Source organism: Nestor notabilis, unplaced genomic scaffold (genome assembly GCF_000696875.1).
Source record: "Nestor notabilis isolate BGI_N333 unplaced genomic scaffold, ASM69687v1 scaffold22599, whole genome shotgun sequence".
Lineage (NCBI taxonomy): Eukaryota > Metazoa > Chordata > Aves > Psittaciformes > Psittacidae > Nestor > Nestor notabilis.
The window spans coordinates 1-6171 of record NW_009943567.1 but is presented as its reverse complement, the minus strand read 5'-3'; positions in this window follow the sequence as shown (position 1 = coordinate 6171).

The following is a 6171-nucleotide window of genomic DNA, read 5'->3' as shown; positions in this document are numbered from 1 at the left end:
AGAAAAGGGAGGATGAAGCAAGAGTAAGTAAGCCCCTGCCATAAAAGCAGCTCCTGGTACCCCAGCTGCTTGTCTGTGACACACGAACAGGAACACACCAGGTTCTGCCTGGGGCTGTTTCATAGCATCTACAGCTCCTGTTCTTGGCCTTGATTCTGCTTGAGGAGCTAAATCCTTCCTTTTCAAAGCACAACTTTGTCCCTGCTGGCTACAACTATGCTGCAGTATTGGAAAAAGAGGCAATATATCTGCTTCTTCTCATTTTCCCATTCACCTTGCCCAGCCCCTCACACCCTGCTCATCCCCTCTTCCCCAGGAGTCTTGTCCAGGCTGGAAGCAACTGTGCTACCCCAATACAGACAGCTAAGAGTTAATTCCAACCTAAGAATTCTACTGTCCCAATGCCTTGTTCTATTTTATTCTGAGCAGAGAAGTAGCAGATACATAATTAGAATATATATATTCCATTTATACATATACACACACATATATAAGCAGATACTTTACAATATATAAATAAGCAAAAATATAAATAGTCAGCTCTCAACAAATGGGTTTCATACTAAACAGATTTCAAACTGTCTCCCAGAAACAGGGAGAAGGGGGAATTACCTGATCCATAACACAAATAAACACGAGTTTGTACCCTGGCAAGGCAACCTCAGGTCCAACAAGCACGCAGACCCAGAATGAATAGCACAGCAAACAAGCAGGGAGCAGATTGCTCTACAAAAGGGCCCGTGGGTGGTGGAATAAAACCTCAAATAGATGCACAGCTTTGAATCTGCATTTTACAAGCGCCGGGGAATGAAGCTTTGGTTGTGACTGGGAGCAGGGAATTAGGGCTCCTCACGTCCTCGCCTGGTTGTATATTAAGTGTCTTTATGCCTCAGGTTGCTTCACTTGGGAAGGAAGGATGGGAATAATTTCCTTTCTCACAAACAAATTGTAAATGTGCTGGTATTTGTAAGATACTTACAGATGCTCGGGGGAAAGGGGTGTCCACAGCAGGGTGGAATTACTTGCTAAGGTGACTGCAAGCATCAGGCACATCCATCTCAGAAGCTGGTTGGTTTTGTCTCTTACACACACTGAAATAACTTGGAAATCCTGGGTCAGCTTTAGAGATGAGGAACGGGGGCTGCTGGAGCCAACCTGTCTGACTAGAAGACATGAAGCTCACACTCACCCCGGCTGGGGTGCAAGAAGCAGCACCGGCCCCAAGCGGGGCTCATGCAGACCCTGGAACAGCTTTGGGGAAGCCATGGAGCTGATCAGGGTTTATTGTCTTCATCAGACTGATCAGTTTGCTTAAAATCTGAGAAGCAGATTTTTGTGGTGCTGCATTCAGCAAAGGGGAATGTATTTTTACACACACACTTCTCCGTGTGGCACAGGAGCTCTTTGCTTAAGGGGCTCCTCATCCACCTCTCCATCACCATGGCTCCACAAAGAGCTAACCCTACCTTAAACCTCCATACAATCCAGGGATGAACCTGCCTGGTGCTTGCCAGGACAGAATTCCACTGGTGCCTGCAGCGAGGGCTATGGGGGAGGTATTTCCAGAGGAAGCTCACAGCACAACTCTTTTCTTTCCATGCCTTAATCAGACCTGATTCTAAAGTCATGGATCCAAAGGCTGTGCTGTGAGGTGATGCCTCCGAGCCCTGCAGCTGTACCTGGATCTAAGGAAGCAGAAAACACCTGCATGTTCCCACTCAGCCTCCACAGGAGGATCTCTGCAATCACCTGCATCTCCTCCCACAATCTTCTCATAACAAAAGGATGAGGAAGAACTTGTGAAGCCAATTCACAGACTGAAACCCCTCCAAAGGCTGGGCTTCCTTTTCCTTCTTACACAACAAACCCTGACTATTGAGCAAGTAGGTCAGAGGAGGCACCAATTTTCCTTTTTCTCAGGAAAACTGAGCTCGATTTTGTTGGTCCCCTCAATTGACAGGCAGTTTTGTTGCTGCTTTTCCAACCTGACCAAACCTTCAGCAGAATGCAGGTAAAACCTTGTCTTCTGCACAAAATCCATAACTAATAAGATAGCAGGATTGCTGTGATAAAGAGAAAAGAAACCTCTTATATTTTGGGTACTGAAAAGAGTGGGTTTGCTATTCTGTTAAGAACAATAGTGGGTTTCATGCTCTGTGACAAACAAGTGCCTCCTGGCTTCCTGGTGCTGGCTCCTGAGGGTTATTTCCACGACTCCACTTTGCTGCAGAAGGAGTTTTAACTCTACCAACCTACAGCATAATAAGGAAACCCAGGGTGAGGCTTTCTTACCTCCTTCACCCTTTCCAGCTGACAGAGGTGGGGATAACTTGATGTGCCTGTTTGACCCCGAAGAAATGAAGGTCTATGGTAGCTCCTGCTGTTGGCAAAGCAAGGAAGTGATGCCTGGAGGTGCGACAGCAAGAGATGTACGAGTTTGTACATGAACCTCCAAGAAACAGCCTATTCCATGAGCTTGGGCACTGGGAACACAGCACTGCCCAACAGGCAGCAGTGAAGAGTAAGGCAGAGCTTGAACCAATCATCAAACTCAATGACATTTATGCTATTGCACTTCCTTGCTATTTCCATGCCCCTATTGAAGACCATGTTATTTTCCCTCCCCAAACAGCAGAACCACCTTTGGCTGCTGCACTTCTGGAGAGAATTTGCATCCCTACAAGAAACAAGGGTTTTCTTGGGTGTTTCTTCAAAGGAATAATAGGGCCTGAGAAACCTGGTAAGATCATAAAGCAGAGTGATATTGGCTGCAATAACTTCCTATCTGCTGGGAAGCTTCCCATGGCTCAGACGGGTAATTATCTCCACGTTGTGCTGACAGGTTCCCATCTGTTTGGGGCTGAACGTTGCATCTTAAGCAGCAGCAGAAAGGAAGAGCACCAGTTACAGACAGGTCTACTCGGCTCCTCACAGTGGTGCGAGATGCTAAGGAATTCTTAGTAATCCACTTCTCTCTTACTGTGCTGATCTCTGTTTCCCTGCACGACTGGAAGATGGAGAGAAGCTGAAGAGAGGAATCAGATGAGGAATTTTTATAAGGAAGGAGCAGACTGTCAGAGGTCAGAAACTCCACTAGAATGTGGCAGCCACAGAGGAACAACCCTGCTGTGAGATAAACCTTTAATATCTAAGGAAGGATGAACACCACACACAGACCACCCCTGCATCCACCCGCTTCCAGCCTTCTATTTTATCCATCCGAACATTTCATACCATCACCTGAGGGAGGAAGCAAGAGGCAGGACTCTGGATTCTGCCTCCAGAATGTTCCAGACAACCTTGTTTTGAGATCCTTGTGTGAGAGGGACAGCAGAAGGACAGAGCATTGTTCCTTGGTCTCAGCCGTGATCATTGTCCAGAGTGAAGTGAAAGAGGCAAGCAGAAAATGGCATTAAATCCACTTCTGCCCCATGTGCCCCAATCCAAGACACTTATGATCCCGAGAGGAACGAGGACATCAGAAGTTCTGTGTATTAACAAATATCCCCGAGTTTTCTGCAGTCCTAGGTTTGAACAGGATGTCACTTTGGTTTGATATCGCAGCAAGGACACGGATGATGCAGCACCACAGGACAGCAGTGAGGACCAGAGCAGCCAGGCCATGCACGAACCTCAACCCTCCAGAGCATGGAATGTATTCAGTAATTTCCTCTTCTTTTTGCCCCGTTTACCTACTTTGTTGTTACATTTTCCATTACCTCTCTTTCATTCCTCCAGCTGCATCTCCTCCATCCCGCTGCACAGCTCCTCAGGCAAAATAACAACCAAACTGGACTTTGTGTCATCAGAATCCTCATCAACTCCTCAGCAGATCAAACCACTGCTGAGGTCGGGGTCAGGACACTGCCTGTCCACATCCCTGCCCCTTCATAGCCCTCTGCCACCACCAGCCCTGTCGCACTCCACCAGTGGTCCTTAAATAGAAACACAACCCGAAGGCTGCATAATATTGCAGAGAGAACCAGCATTTGGCAAACAAGGAAAACCAGGATTTAAACAGTAAGTACTGGAACAATTTTACTGCCTAAGAGTACCAGTGGTCCTGATCCAGCTCTGGGGCAACAGCACCAGAGGGACATGGAGCTGTTGGAGCAAGGCCAGAGAAGCTGTGGCTGCCCCATCCCTGGCAGTGTTCAAGGCCAGGTTGGACACAGGAGCTTGGAGCAACCTGCTCTAGTGGAAGGTGTCTCATGGCAGGGGGTTGGAACTGGATGAGGTCCCTTCATCCCAAACCAGGCTGGGATTCTATGAATTTAATGACATGCTCATACATAGCTTCGGCACATTTACAGCTACCTCCGAGCCTCCTACAGGTTTTAGGTGCCCAACAGGCTCATGCTCGTGCTCACTGCCACTGTTTCTGCCACCGGCAGTAGCAGAGCACCAGAGACAGAGCTGGTATTTTTACCAGAGTTACATCATGTTCCTCACAGGTTCGGTGTAGGCAGGGCAAAGATAAATTAGGTACACAAGGCAAAGCCCCTCCTGCATAGAATAAGCCGTTAGCACTCTAGTGGAACCATCACCCTCGTTTATAACAACTCAATTGTATATTTTCCTTATTAGCTTTCATCCTGTCATCTCAACCCAGTTTACAAACAGCGACGAGATTAGAGCCTCAAATGGGGGAAAAAATCAACTGTGACTCATTCAAGCAATTTAAACCAAACATGAGATAATACTTTTACCCCAGAATGCAATTAAACTGCAGAACACAGTGGCGCTGCTGCTGTCCTTCATTATGCCCATCACTATGGAGTTAAATGTATTTATGTAGGTCCATCACTGTGTATTAAACATGTTTGGATGTGGCTTCGGGCACAGGAAGCCCTTCAGCTGCTGTCAGGCTCCAGAGAGCTGTAGCGGGATATTCCAAACCTGCCCCATTTCGTTGTGTTCTTTCCCCAAGCAGTGGAGAAACTACTCGGAACATTGGTCTGGGCATAAATGAACGTGTCTGAAGAGCTTTATCCCGGGATTCCTGAAATGCAACTCTTGTGGTGGAACAGAGGCACAGACCAGAAAACAGGGGTGCAGATGAGGAGTGAAGGGTTTACAGAGGCACAATCCAGCTGCAGGAAGGGATACTCGGCCGGGCACTGCTGCTGTGTCCCAGATGGAAAAAGAAACAGGAATAATGCAAGTCTTTAGCTGGTGCTGCCCCGCTGTCTGCTCAGGTTGTGATGATGCCCTGGAGGCACGTTGTGTAATTTACCTGCTCAGCAAAAATCCTGCCACCGTGGTTCCAGCAGCGGAATTCCCACCCTCAGTGCCATTCATTTAAGCAGCGTTATCATCTGATAATACCAAATGATGCCGTATCAGTTCCGATTCTGCTTGGGGTTGACCTTTGTTTCGTTTCTATTTCAGTTTCACTAAGGAAAGCTCTTCCTTCAATGAAGCCCCAGAAAACAAACCAACCAACCAACCCAAACAGTCTTTGGGGGGGGGAAAACCACGCACAGGGACAAGTCCTTTAAATGAGCTGCAGCCCTCTGCTGCCATCGTATGGGAACTGCCTTTGGAGCAGCAGGAAAACCTCTCCCGAGGGTTTCAGTCCCTTATCCCCAAGAGAAGCAGTTATTTATAGTCAGCTACTTCGGCGGCAGGGTTTGGAGAAAGGAATAGTTATTTGAAATAAGCTCGTTAGTGAATACCAACTGTTTGCGGTGTTCCCATCGCAGCACCACGGAACAACACTGCTTTACAGCGCCAGCATCCCCTGGCCGCACCGCAATTCCTGCCTCCCTGTTGCAGCACAGCCTGATATTGTGCCACGGGTTTGATTCACACCACTACAGCTCTGCTCCAGGACATATCTTATGGCACATTTAGCGTTGCTCAGGGTTGTGTTTTACCTCGGCGCATTGAAGGTTGCCCCATCCCTGGCAGTGTTCAAGGCCAGGTTGGACACAGGGGCTTGGAGCAGCCTGCTCCAGTGGAAGGCGTCCCTGCCCGGGGCAGGGGTTGGAGCTGGAGGAGCTTTGAGGTGACTTCCCACACAAACCGCTCTGGGATTCACTCTGTGATTCCATAGGTCTCCTAACACCCGTAACCCGCAGAGATGCTCCCCGTGGTACCCCACAGCAGGATGTGCGCACACACAAGCCCCACCGCGCTTCACAGGCACTCACCAACCACGCACCCCGG